The sequence below is a fragment of the Camponotus vicinus genome, unplaced genomic scaffold (assembly GCF_025532165.1).
Source record: "Camponotus vicinus isolate PSW18456_S1 unplaced genomic scaffold, iyCamVici1.0 SCAF_4, whole genome shotgun sequence".
Lineage (NCBI taxonomy): Eukaryota > Metazoa > Arthropoda > Insecta > Hymenoptera > Formicidae > Camponotus > Camponotus vicinus.
Genome location: NW_028141976.1, coordinates 15,743,884 through 15,758,454, shown reverse-complemented (window position 1 = coordinate 15,758,454; position 14,571 = coordinate 15,743,884). Strand labels below are relative to the sequence as shown.

General features: G+C 35.7%; 1 long non-coding RNA gene across 1 annotated transcript; it reads left to right on the top strand.

Moving 5' to 3' along the window:
• Positions 1–5,621: 5,621 nt before the first annotated feature.
• LOC145970124 (uncharacterized) lies at positions 5,622–8,112 on the top strand. The gene is made up of 3 exons (XR_014438332.1): positions 5,622–6,151; positions 6,255–7,350; positions 7,446–8,112. It is a non-coding gene; the product is annotated as an uncharacterized LOC145970124 (long non-coding RNA).
• Positions 8,113–14,571: the final 6,459 nt, after the last annotated feature.

The following is a 14,571-nucleotide window of genomic DNA, read 5'->3' as shown; positions in this document are numbered from 1 at the left end:
TAAAAAATTATTATCATAATATGAAATATGTGAAAGTGTCTAAACACTATACTTTCTATGCACTAATTTTAAAATCGTAAAAATGCTTCAAATTATGCTTTTTACCAATTATATCCCAATCACTCTTGATTTAATTTTAAGCTATGCAATACTCATTTAAAAGAAGATTCATTTTATTTTAATGAAAATGTATATATTATATCCACTTCACTAATTTAATTTTCGTTTAATTAATTGAGACGACCAAAATAAAATTTATTTAGTGCAATTATTTAGGGTACAGTGCTATTAATCGCTAAATCGATTTTTAATTGAATTCAATGTTTCATACCTAGGATCTAAAATTCAAATATTTCCGGAAAAATGGATGATTCAAAGATAAATGCAAAAACAAATATAATCTTATATAATATTTAAATAGCAAACTATACTGTCAATATGAAGTGAGATATGCACAGAGCATTAAAGATATGAGATGCAAATGTACTAGGTTTATAAAAATTTTATAATTAATTAAAAAAATAAACATCTATTATTTTTAGAATTTTACTGTGGAAAATAATGTTTATGGCTGTCGAACGGCTATCGAACGGGTCAGAAACGACTGTGAACGAGGCTACGGACTACCAACAGGGCCAAGGACGGCAACAAACGGGTCAAGAACGTCTATCGAACTCCAACGAACGGGCAAGGAACATCTATCGAACGTCTATCGAACGCCAACGAACGGGCCAGGAACGTCTATCGAACGGCTATCGAACGGGTCAGAAACGACTGTGAACGAGGCTACGGACTACTTAGAAGCGACTACCAACAGGGTCAATTACGGCAACAAACGGCTGCGAACAGCTATCGAACGGGGCAGGAACAGCTAACGAACGGCTATCGAACGGGTCAGAAACGGCTGTCGAACGGGGCAGGAACGGCAACTAACAGCTATCGAACGGGTCAGAAACGGCTATCGAACGGCAACTAACAGCTATCGAACGGGTCAGAAACGGCTATCGAACGGAGCAGGAACGGCAACTAACAGCTATCGAACGGCTGTCGAACGGCTACGAACGGTAGCGGACGATACAGAACGGCTATTGAAAAAAAACGACAAACGGTAGTGAACGGCTCAGAAACGAAGAGCTAAAGAGTGGCAACGAATGATAAAACGCACGGTGATACTCGGGGCACATATCGTTTGATCGACGAATCGAAACAACGATGGATCGACGATCGGGAATAACCGAGGAAGCGAAGAAACAACATAGTTTAGAGAAATGGCAGTACACACACACACACACACACACACACTATTTCCGTTCGATAACCGTTCAACGGTCGTTCATTTCCATTCGACAAACGTTCAATAGCCGTGGCTATTGAAAAATGAACGGTTATGGAATGATATTGAACGACTGTCGAATGGAAATGAACGACCGTTGAACGGTTATCGAACGGAAATAGTGTGTGTGTGTGTGTGTGTGTGTGTGTGTGTGTGTGTGTGTGTGTACTGCCATTTCTCTAAACTATGTTGTTTCTTCGCTTCCTCGGTTATTCCCGATCGTCGATCCATCGTTGTTTCGATTCGTCGATCAAACGATATGTGCCCCGAGTATCACCGTGCGTTTTATCATTCGTTGCCACTCTTTAGCTCTTCGTTTCTGAGCCGTTCACTACCGTTTGTCGTTTTTTTTCAATAGCCGTTCTGTATCGTCCGCTACCGTTCGTAGCCGTTCGACAGCCGTTCGATAGCTGTTAGTTGCCGTTCCTGCTCCGTTCGATAGCCGTTTCTGACCCGTTCGATAGCTGTTAGTTGCCGTTCGATAGCCGTTTCTGACCCGTTCGATAGCTGTTAGTTGCCGTTCCTGCCCCGTTCGACAGCCGTTTCTGACCCGTTCGATAGCCGTTCGTTAGCTGTTCCTGCCCCGTTCGATAGCTGTTCGCAGCCGTTTGTTGCCGTAATTGACCCTGTTGGTAGTCGCTTCTAAGTAGTCCGTAGCCTCGTTCACAGTCGTTTCTGACCCGTTCGATAGCCGTTCGATAGACGTTCCTGGCCCGTTCGTTGGCGTTCGATAGACGTTCGATAGATGTTCCTTGCCCGTTCGTTGGAGTTCGATAGACGTTCTTGACCCGTTTGTTGCCGTCCTTGGCCCTGTTGGTAGTCCGTAGCCTCGTTCACAGTCGTTTCTGACCCGTTCGATAGCCGTTCGACAGCCATAAACATTATTTTCCACAGTAAAATTCTAAAAATAATAGATGTTTATTTTTTTAATTAATTATAAAATTTTTATAAACCTAGTACATTTGCATCTCATATCTTTAATGCTCTGTGCATATCTCACTTCATATTGACAGTATAGTTTGCTATTTAAATATTATATAAGATTATATTTGTTTTTGCATTTATCTTTGAATCATCCATTTTTCCGGAAATATTTGAATTTTAGATCCTAGGTATGAAACATTGAATTCAATTAAAAATCGATTTAGCGATTAATAGCACTGTACCCTAAATAATTGCACTAAATAAATTTTATTTTGGTCGTCTCAATTAATTAAACGAAAATTAAATTAGTGAAGTGGATATAATATATACATTTTCATTAAAATAAAATGAATCTTCTTTTAAATGAGTATTGCATAGCTTAAAATTAAATCAAGAGTGATTGGGATATAATTGGTAAAAAGCATAATTTGAAGCATTTTTACGATTTTAAAATTAGTGCATAGAAAGTATAGTGTTTAGACACTTTCACATATTTCATATTATGATAATAATTTTTTAATAAAATTATAAAACTAACAAATTAAAATTCATAATTTTTTAAAATAGTTTTATATAATCATACAAATTTAAAAAATGCATATTTTATTGTTAAGATATTAAATATACAATGTAGGTTTACGATCTTTAATAACATTCAAAAATATATTATATTTAAATTGCATAGGTTTTTAAATAGAAGCGTGCGTCTAAATTAAAAATAAAAAACCGTTTATCAAGTCTGAGCTGTATATTTCATTCTTAACACGATTCCTTATTTCATTCCTTATTTCAGTTTCTCCAAAACAAAAAGTTTTGAATAATTCCTTAGTAATCGAGGCATCTTGAGAAAACCAAATATCACTCGTTCCTATTTACACGTCGACAACAATGTTGACTTGCTTTTCTTTTTTTAGTTGTATACTGCTTGTAAAAAGTTTTTGTAACGAATGAATACACTTAATATGCTAAAAATTATACTCACTGGTACAATATTATGTAGTAACCACTATAGTGAATACTGACGATGTCCTATTATCAACGTACTGGAAGATATTATTCCATAAAGTTACTGTACCATACAGTAGAAATATATTACCTCTACTTTTATTATATGCTTAAGAGAGAAGATGTGATTGTTTTGTATTGTTAAGAAGATAAGATTTGAATAAATATATCAAACAAAAGAGAGAGAAAATTGAAGTAATATATACGATACTTTTTTGTAAAACGCAAGAAGATAAAAACTAATTAGAAAGAAATTGCTGCGCATTCCAACATTCTATTCTGTCAAACAATAAGCGTATTTGCCTAAACTACATATTCGACATAACGATTCGGATAGCGTAATAATTTTTCCGGCATTTTATGATTTTAATTAAATTTCTTTGCCTATAAATTATTTTTAATAAAAGATTTATTATTCATTATTATATATTTTTTATAATTATGTAATTTTTTGAATATGATATTAGTATACACTTCAATATGACATATTCAATAATTGCTTGATTATATTTCATTAATTTTTGTGATTTCCTTAAAAATATTACGTGACTGATATAAATATGGAACTTTTTTATTTCAATTAGACAAAATTTATACATGTATGTGCTAAAGAGATAGATTATTGATTTTCATATTCTCTTTTTTTGCTTATAAAACTTATGGTTAATGCCCATCATATAATAAAGCGGAACATATAAAAAAAATGGAAACTAATTTTTCAACGAAATGCAAATCGATCGAATGCTATCAATTTTTTATTTAATACACTGTACTTAAATGCAGTGTAAAAGAATACACATTTAGTTATTAAAAATTCTTAATAGATCCGCAGAATTCCTTTCTTAATTTTTTGCCTTTCTATCTACTATATCTCTACTTCTTCTTTTCATTTTTGCTATCTTATCTTATTTTTTTTATTATTTATTTATGCAATATTACAAAAGAATTAATAAAGATTCGCAAAATATATGAGGAATTATCAAAACAGATAAATAAAATTTGTAGCTTGAGTTTATATATAATGGATTCATTTTATTTAATTTTAAACGCTCCGGCAATGAAGTCTACACCATTCAAATTTTAATTTTAATTTAACACATATGCGAGCAGTAAGTTTTACATTTCTGGTCGTTCTTATATTATATATTATATTATTTTTATCTACTTATATGTTTTAATTTTATGTTACTTATTTTACTTTCGCCTATGTGCATTTATTTTGATCAAATATAAATTTAAGATATATTAATTGTAGATATAGAGAGAATTGCAATTTAATGAAACAAAGATTTATACATATTCAACAAATATATTTCGACAAAATTTATTATAGTTAAATTAGGATTTTTATATAGTTTTTGAACATATATAGATTAATTAACTAATTATTTTTCCCAATACATAAATGATTTTCAATTTTATAGTTTAATTTAAGTAACAAATATTTCTGCAAACAGAAATTTATTTGTTTTAAAATATACAAATAATAATATTTATAATTCGAAAACAGCAACTATTATTTACTAGGAATTTTTGCATTGTGTTTTTGTTGCAAAGAGAAATGGTTAGAAATATGTTAAATTATGTATATCGCCAAAATTATCTCAGGTATCCCAGTATAACTTACAGAAGCATAGTAATTAATTGAAAGAATCGGTAGTATGCATGGTACAGTTACGGATATAAGCTGCTAACATCGCAATGCAACATATATTAAGTCTTTCTGTAAAAATACTTCTTATACCATAACGATTCGTATGAAACATGATCAACATTATTACTCTGAAATATTAAAATGAAGTTACATTTGAATTATAAGAACGCTTTTATTTTAAATTTAAATGAAAATAAGAATCAATGGCATAACATATATTTCTCGATAATAAAACTGATCATTATAATTATCATTTCGTATAGAAGAGATATACATTTATATTATAAAAAAAAAATACATAAAGGAAAAAGATTTGAAAATAGACGTGCATATGTAGATTTTATTAATTTTATTTATATGTGTATATATTTATATATACATATACATTCCATTTTCCATTGTCTTTAAATGTGTATGATTTATTAATAACTTGAAAGAAATTTCTAACAATATATGTTTAAGTTTTATATATGCCCACAGTTATATGGAAAATATTAAATTATAATTCAATATTATAATAATTATAAAAAATATAATTTATCCTTTTGCTCTGAAATTAATTTCTTAGCCATAACTTTTAATTCTTTCCTGAATTTGTACGTGGAAAAGCATTCAGAAATATCACTTCAGCATGAAGTTTGTATTGATCATCATCATGTTATTTGCCACTAAGTCTATTAATTCTTGTTCTGTCACCTACACAATTTGATCATTGTAGTATATTTGATAAAACATTTTATATACTTTGCATTAGAAAATAATCTGAACGTAATTATCATAGCACATGTATGCAATTAATGTTTAAATTATAATCTGCAATTTATTATTAAAAAGGGAAATAGAAATTTACAAGTTCAATAATATAGAAATAGAACCCTTGGCGAAGGACAGTGATTACGATAGTGACAATAGTGACGATATTCTTGATGAAAAGTTACAAAAGAAACAGCGAAATTTAAGCATACCTGAAATAATAACATTAAACGAAGCAACAAAGATATGTTGCATTTCTTATTACTATATGGAAAATGGATCGAAATATTGTACCGAATGCTTTCTAGAAGACCCGTATCAGTTTGAAGAAACTAGTTCTGTTCGGGAACATAGAACCATAGGTTGTAGCAATATGGATAATATGTCATGCAAAGGGTGCAAAAAAATGTTTGAATCAAATATTGCCCTGCAACATGTGCCCTATTTGCACAAATTAAAATAGATGAGTCATGGATAACATTGTAAGTATCTTTTAATTTATTATATGATATATCAAAAGTATCTTAAAATAAATTATTAAATAATTTAAACTAATGAAATGCATATGTTTTCTTCTGTTTTCAGAAACGGCTTCCCCACATAGCCCGACGGCCTATTTTATATATTATTTTTTCTTTTATATTGTATACTTTTTTTTATTAAACTCACACATTTAAATAAATTATATATTTTTAATTGTAACAAAAAAAATTGCAATTATTTACACGCCTTTCCCTTGCGCTCCAATCCTTTGCGTGCTCTCGCATTAATTATAAGTCTCGCTATCGTTCTCTCTTGTACGCGTTCTCTCTCACACGCGCGGCAAGGGTGTAAAGCAGTCGAATATTGGTATCATAAACAGAAAACATAAAAAGAAGGAAGGTTCCAAGATCCATTTCTCTTCATAGGAATACTGTTCATATTGTTTATACCGAGCGTAGAAAAAGACCATGAAAGGATCATGAATGGTTAATATATACAGTGGGTGTAAAAAATATTCGTACACTAGTGTAACCCTTCCAGTTTTGAGACCTTTATAATTCCTACAGCGGAGAGTAACATTCGATTTCAATCTCAGTCGTGTATTGTCCGAAAGGAGAGCGTCAGCGAGTTTAACCGTGGTATTTCTTTTTCCGTGTGTGATTATTTCTTACGCTGCAAATAAGATGGATTCTATTTTTCATTTTTCATTTTGGAAGAGGAGTTTTGTAGAGCTCTTATTTTCTGTGATACTAAAAGTGGTATTTGTCTGGAAGGTAGGTAGTGTTTTTGTGAAAACAATTGTGCGTATGTGTATGTGGATTTTTAATATATATTATTTTATAGTACCCCGATGATGTCAAAATTCCCGGGTTCATCAACATACAGCATCGACGCAACGTGCGGGCGGAGCGCTGGAACGCGCGACACGATCTCGCGGAGGAATGGGGCGACACCCCGGAGAGTCGCCAGGATAATGATGTAAATGGATCGTGGAGATATCTCGACATTTTTAATCTGCGGCTGCTCTTCGGGATGGAGTCCCTATTTGACGAAATCTGCGAATTATCGGTTATAAGATACGAAGAGAACAGAATAATCGAAGAGGAGAGAATACGGGAAATACAAAGAAGACTGGGAGAGGAAAGAAGAAGACGGTTACTGGAATACTGGTACGGCTCTGCAGTTCCAGGGGGCTAAGGTACATATTTCTTTTTAAAATTTTTAAATTAGTTTTTTTTTTATTTTTTTTATTTTAATTAAGATAAAATTAATGTAGCGTTTTTCCTGTTTCAGGAGCTGCCTCCCCCTTACAGCCCGGCGCACCGTCCGCATTATTTTATATTCATCATTTTATTTTCTTTCCCTATATTTTATTAATTTTTAAATTTTAATATTAAGTACACACACACACACACACACACACACACAATTTGTAATACTCATACACACATTTAAATAAATTCTACATATTTTTAATTGTAACGAAAAAAAAAATTGCAATTATTTACGCGCCTCTCCTTGCGCTCCCATCCCTTGCGTCTCTCTTGCGCTAGTTGTAAGTATAGCGATATCGTTCTCTCTCGCACGCGTTGTTCTCGCGCTATTATCGTTCTCTCTTTCGTACGCGCTATCGTTCTCTCTCTCTCACTCGCGTTATTCTTGCAATATCGTTCTCTCTCGCACGCGTTGTTCTCGCGCTATTGTCGTTTTCTCTCTTTCATATGCTCGTCGCTCACTTACCTTTGCGTCGTCCTTCTCACGCCATCTTACATTGCACCATCCTTGTCGCACGTTGATGTCATCCTTGTCGCACTGTCCTCTTCACACACTTAGCGCTATCCTTTTCCCACATGTAGCGCTGTCCTTTTCCCACACGTAGCGCTATCCTTCTCACACCACCGTCTTCTTTCCGCGGATCCCCCTTCTCCTCGCAGACTCCCTTCCTCGCGCGTGACGTCATTCCCCGCGCCACCGAAATTATATTTCAAGAAGAAAAATGTATAATTATTTACGCACCTCTCCCTTGCACTACCCTTTTCCCATTCTTTGCGCTAATTATAAGTCTCGCTATCGTTCTCTCTCGTACGCATTTTTTTCGCACGCGATATTATCGTTCTCTCTCACACGCGCGGCAAGGGTACAAAGCAGCCGAACATCGGTTTATGATTGTTTATACTTGTCATAAAACATCCAACACAAGCGTCCCCCGCCCTGCCCCGCAGCCCCCGCGCCTACGAAATCCCCTCCGTCCCGCGTGACGTCATTCCCCCGCGCCGCTGAGATCCCCTCGCGCCTCACCCCCCCTGAGAGGACCTGAGTTAGAACCCGCCTTGTATACCTACTCGCGGTATGAAATACAACGGTGCGTTTGTTTGGCAACGTGAGATTGTTTTTCCCAAGGGTCGCGACAGGGAACAGCGACCGCCCTAACATTTCGAGATCATTGCGCAGTATCGCGTTCGAATCCAACGCGCGCTGTACGAAGTATTGTTCGTCGTAACAGCGACGTGTGAAAAATTCCGCGGTAGACGCGCCGAACAAACCACGATTACTTTTTCGAGTTATCGTCGGAAAAAAACCCACGATTAGGATCGTCACGTTCGTTGCGGACGATCGATAAGTTTTTTATTTATCGGATACTACGTCACGGGCGATCGATAACGCTATGCTTTGTCATGTTCGAAGCGGACGATAAGGTTTTCAGAGATACGATAATCGTTTTTGAAGTATTCCGCTTATTCAAGTTATTGTATAAATTGGTACACACGAAGATCCGTCGTCACAGTAAGTTGTTGTAGACGCTGTAACATATTCTGTCGAATAATCATCGATTACAATATCCACTACGTATACGCTTACGCAATGAAGGCAAAGTTTAGCAATCGTGTGGAAGAGCAAATGAGGACAGCGTATTTGGAAGCGGCGAAACGTATAATCGATTCTGAAGAGCGTGCGTACCAGGGCGTACGGCGTGACTACGCTGCAATGCTTACTAAATACGAAGACGCGACCAAACAGGAACTGATTCGATCGACTTGGCTCCACTATATAAAAAGGGCAATGTGTGTTATCGACGAGATTTATGACAATCAAAAAACGTATATTAAACCCGACAGTAAACGGTTCTGCCAAGCTTCGTCTTCGTTGAAGACATCATCGAAATGCAAGAAGAAACGAGAAAGAATAGAAGTCGGCAACGTCGAGACGGGTACGAACAAACGTAAGTGCGTCGAAAAGGCATCGATGTCGAAGGAAGCGACGTATAATATCGCAAAATCTGTAGAAACAGACGGCTGCGTCAGTACCGACGATGATCGTAATCGTAGCGAGTGCGGTGATGGTGATGAATACGGTAGTATTGGAGGTGGTAACAGTATACCTGGATGCGAAAGACCGCAACAGATGTCACATCCATTCCGCACATCGACGCCGAAGAGTAGCGCAACGTCCCGGCAGCGAGAGGACGTAGTGGTGAAGCAGCAAGAGCATATCGGGAGAGCGCAGAGTGATCAGAGTTCAGAACACGATCTCTACCGTATCGCTACAAACGGTAACACTATATACAAAAAGTATCCTGCAGTTAACATGATAAATACAGACGCATCAGTTACCGCCGCTATGACGGGAGCGACAAATTTATCGTCGTCCGCTGTACCGCTGCCTCTATCACCTAAACCCTCTTCTCGCGTCAACGATGATAATCGTTCGCGCGATTCGCGAACGGCGAATGTCTCGTGCTCGATGCGCACCGATGTACAAATGGTATTTACGTGAAAAGATCGTTCTCTGATTATCGGTTCGCTCCCGACCATTGTTACGCTTTCGTGAAGAGTAACGGCACCGTAGCGACCATACGATACGATAGCGCGAAAAAGAGCCTGAATGTTGGTGACTTGCGTCAAATTGCGTTCAGCAAAACTGTGTCGCAAGGTTTTGCTGCAGCGGCGTTCAATGCGTTTGAAATGCTCGCATATTTAAAAATGGGTAAAGTCGTCAGTAAACATATGGTTATTCTCGCGTACGATGTCGACAAATAAACGTACAGACGTATCGTCGATCTCTTACGACAAAATCAATCGCACTCGGTTTGTGGAATGAAGGATTGTCGCGGACTCAAACGCAAGGGTATTCAAAAGACTATCGGCGATGGCGGCGGCGTTATATTTCGTCAAGCGAACACTCGTAGTTTCGTAGGTTTTCGAAAAGCGTACAATCGAATTCTCGGTCCGGCGTCGAGAGCGCCGCGAATGGAAAAATGATCGCGCAACTTTGTACTCGCGACGCGCAAAATCGTATCGTGGAATGTGGAACGGCTATTGTAAACCTCCCTTTCCGATTCCCCCTTTCCCTTGCCGATTTGTCCGTCTTTAACGAACCTATCGTCGGTGAGAATCACCACGACGGCGAGACGCTATCTTTCGCCGCAGCAGCCAACGTACACTTCTCGGACGTAGTGGATGGTCGCGTTAAAGATGCCGTAATTGTGCGTAACAATCGAGGCAGTACTATCTTGTTGTCGGCTCGAGCGTGTACTATGCATAAATTGTACGATTTATGTTTATAATTCATAATTTCGCACGAAACATGCTCCTACATATCCTATGTGTTAAATACGTTACATCGTCTGGCATTACGAAAGAAAAAAAACGATTTTTATTCGTCAAGACCCTCAAAGGGTAGACGTTCTAATTTCATTCAAGGACATGAAACCAGATCTGATCCGAGTCGCCATCCGTCGACGGTTAGCGAAATAAGCTTTCAAATTCTAAGTTTCCATGCACCAATAATAAATAAATCGTATGTAATTTTTATATCAATTTTTCGTAGATAGAATGCAAACCGAATGAAGAAATGAGCAATGTCAAGTTAGGTTACTACATTTTTCGTGACGTTGTGAAATTTTTATACGATGCGAAGAGCCAATAAAACGAATCTATCGTAATGCCAGTAGTTGTAGATGCTTTTTCAAACTGTGCGACTAGAGTAGTTTTTTCGCTTTACGTGGAGATGTCTCTACTCGAAGGCGGTACGCGGCATTCTGATTCCGTACGAGTGAAAGAGAGAACGAATCGAACAAAACCTTCGTGATGGATGACTCGAAAACACAGACAGAAAAATACAACGAAAAAGTTTGTTCGCGCGAGAGAAAGAACAGATTGCTGCTACGTAACATCGTTGACGTAGTAAAAAAAATCGCGAAAAGATGTAACGGAAGAAAAACGTCGATCGTTTTCGCCACTTCTCGTCGCTATCGTTATCGAGTACGGCCAATATTTTGAGAGAATGAGGAGACGAATGTGGTGTATCGAAAGCGATCGGCGGTACTACTAACGTTCGAAGTAGAAGTGAACACAACCGCTTCCTCTGTCTGTTCTTCTCTTCCGAAAACTCTTTTTTACAACATTTCCGAAATCATTTACGCTTGTCTCTGTGTCGAGTAAAAAAATGTTGGTTTCTTTCCTGGTAGTATGTACTTTTGTCAGGTTACTCAAAACATATCGATTGAGTAGATTTATTTTATACGATCGCTGGTCAAGACGATACGTTCCGAACCAGTGCGTTCTACACAGTAGCGGAAGAGGATTCTTTAAAATGTAGCGAATACAAATGTACGTCCTCTTGCTTTTAAGAGATTTTCGACTGTGTATAAACATCTGGTGTAAAAAAATTTTGTTCGTTCGAGCATAAGCTAATCGCATAACTAATCTGTGTATGAATTTATTTTTAGTAAATTTTTCGAAAATGTAACGACTTATCATCGAAGGATGAAATGTTTAAATAATAAAATAACTCAAATTTTTTTGTCGCTAAATTAACCAAAATACCATCCATAGAAGTTTGCATATAAAACTTTTTTGACACACTATATATATACTATTACAGCAGCACGCAGACCGCTTCTTCGACGAGTCGTCATCTCCGATAGTCTTACCGCGTTTCTCGTACGATCTTCTCTCTGTATACGTCAAAGACAAAAATATAACAACAAAATATAAAATAATTATTTCATCGAGTTGAGTGAAAAAAGCTAAAAATCTATGTTATCTTCTTACTGTATTAGTATAAACAATAACAAATTTTTAAATTTAATTTGAAAACCCTAATAATAAAGCCATAAATGGAAATAAATATTATGCGACGCATTACTTAAATCATAAATTTCAGATATCCTTAATTTTCATAAATTATAAGCTTTTACAAAAAATAATATTCATAATTTCATAACAAAAATCATAAATTTCAGAATAGTAAGACTAACAGGAGCAAACTAATAATGCATCTTTTATCACCGTTTTAAATACTTTAAATTTCAATTATCGAAATATTTGTTCATCGACATTGTTTTTTTTAAAAGTGCAATCGTAAGTTTGTTGTGAAAAATTCGTTCTTCGCTGCAAGTAAACATCATCAAATCTTTTACAATTTTACAATATTATTCAACTTTTTAATTTATGTATTATTATGACTGTTAGATACCCGTCTGTGAAACTATTGTAAAAAGAAATCAAGAACATTTTTTCACAAGTAAATTCAACACGTTAAATAATCGATGATGTATGGAAAAAGTCTCACGCTTTATTGCATGCTTCCAATCATTGCTTCATCTTCGGTACTTTGGTCAAATTTCACGAGTGACAACAAAGAAAAAGATTATTCAACGGTTCGATATCAACTTGATGCAAATACTATGAAAAATTATGATGATGGAGAAGATTGGAATAATTTGGATGAAAGTTTTACTAAAAATAACGATGATATGCAGTATCGCATCAATTTCACGAATAATAATCACGAGCGCTTGATGATTTACCATTTCACACAATATAAATCTCGAGCGCATGAGAATGATAGTGAAATATCGGTGTATTCTCGCATCAATTCAACAGAGTTTGACAGCAGAAGAAATTTTGGGTGTACTTCCGAAAACCGATTACCTCCGATTTGAATGAAATTTTGTAGAAAGCTTCCTTTTAGTCTAAAATATAAGCCTGCAAAAGGAATTTTGGTGACTGCTACAAAAAAGTCATTCTTTTTAAAGCGAGGTTCCACATGGGTTTGTAACCTTCCACGCGAAGCGAGGGGAACGGGGTGGGTTTGGGAGAGGGGCCGAAGGCACCCCCTTGCACACCCCCGTGTGTGTGTGTGTGTGTATACGTTCCTGATATTTATATAAGTATCTTTTGCGAAATATATGAAAACTTTCTTTTTCGAATTTCTCCGCTCCTAGTCGTTTCCGCAAAAAATCCTTTATGGTGTGAATGTGTTCTGTTATAGTCTTCAAATGCTGGAAGTTTCATCAAATTCGGAGGTAGGGGCTATTCGGAAGTCTTACCTCGTTTCGAGATAAATTAGATTTTACTCCCAAGAGGTTTTTGAAAATTGTTATGCGATAAATTAATCTCTCACACGTATACACACATATACACATATCACACGTATGCACACACATGTACATAAATGGTTTTGTTTCTTAAAACATTTTTGCACACTAAAGCGAATAATCATGCGCGGTATGAACGCAGTTTGAGGGACAAAATCGCTTTGAATGTGTGCGTGTGAAGATACGTTCATGAGACTGAACCTTATTATGAAGGAAAATGAAAAATGTCACAATTCTGACATGCGATTATCATTTCTCGGGATTGACTGCACCGAATTTATTCAAACTGGTCACAATCGAAAGCTTGTATTAACATTATATGAAAAAAATGCCGTTAGATTTTTAATTACGGCTTTAGCTTCTGAAATATTTCAATCGAAAATTTATGTGACGTCATTTAATGTAAAATTCCGGATAAGCTACTTGGTAGCGCAGCGTCCAGAACAGTGACTCTCAATGCTCGGATCCAATTTTTTATCAGTCTTTTATGTACTTGGCGTCGCGACGCTACCGCGTCGCTTGATAGACGGAAGTCTTATTTCGTTACGGTCACAATCGTGCTGAAAAGTTACGTAATATTTCCGTTTAACGGAAATTAAATTAACGTTTAATTTAAATTTACTTGGAGTTAATGATATTTATCGCTTCTAATTAGATTTTTTTGCTAGTATAATTTTATTAATAATTCTGATAAATATTCATCTTTACTTCCCCAATACTGATTTTGATCTTGACATGTGTTGTCAACATCATGTCCCTGAGTAATATGCAAAATAAAATGCGTTTTAATTTCTTAGGGTTTTAATTATACTGGGTACGATTTTAATTATACTGCAATAATACTCGATGCGTTTGTATTATAAGAATACTTCATGCATGATTACAGATTTTCTTATCGCTCTGCAAATCTGACATTAAATTGTACTATTAATTATGCAAATGAGAGAAAGTTATATTTTAATACGTAGATTAATATATTTTGTTGATATTATAAAAACAAGCTGAATTCTGAATCATTAATAAAGTAACTCAATAACT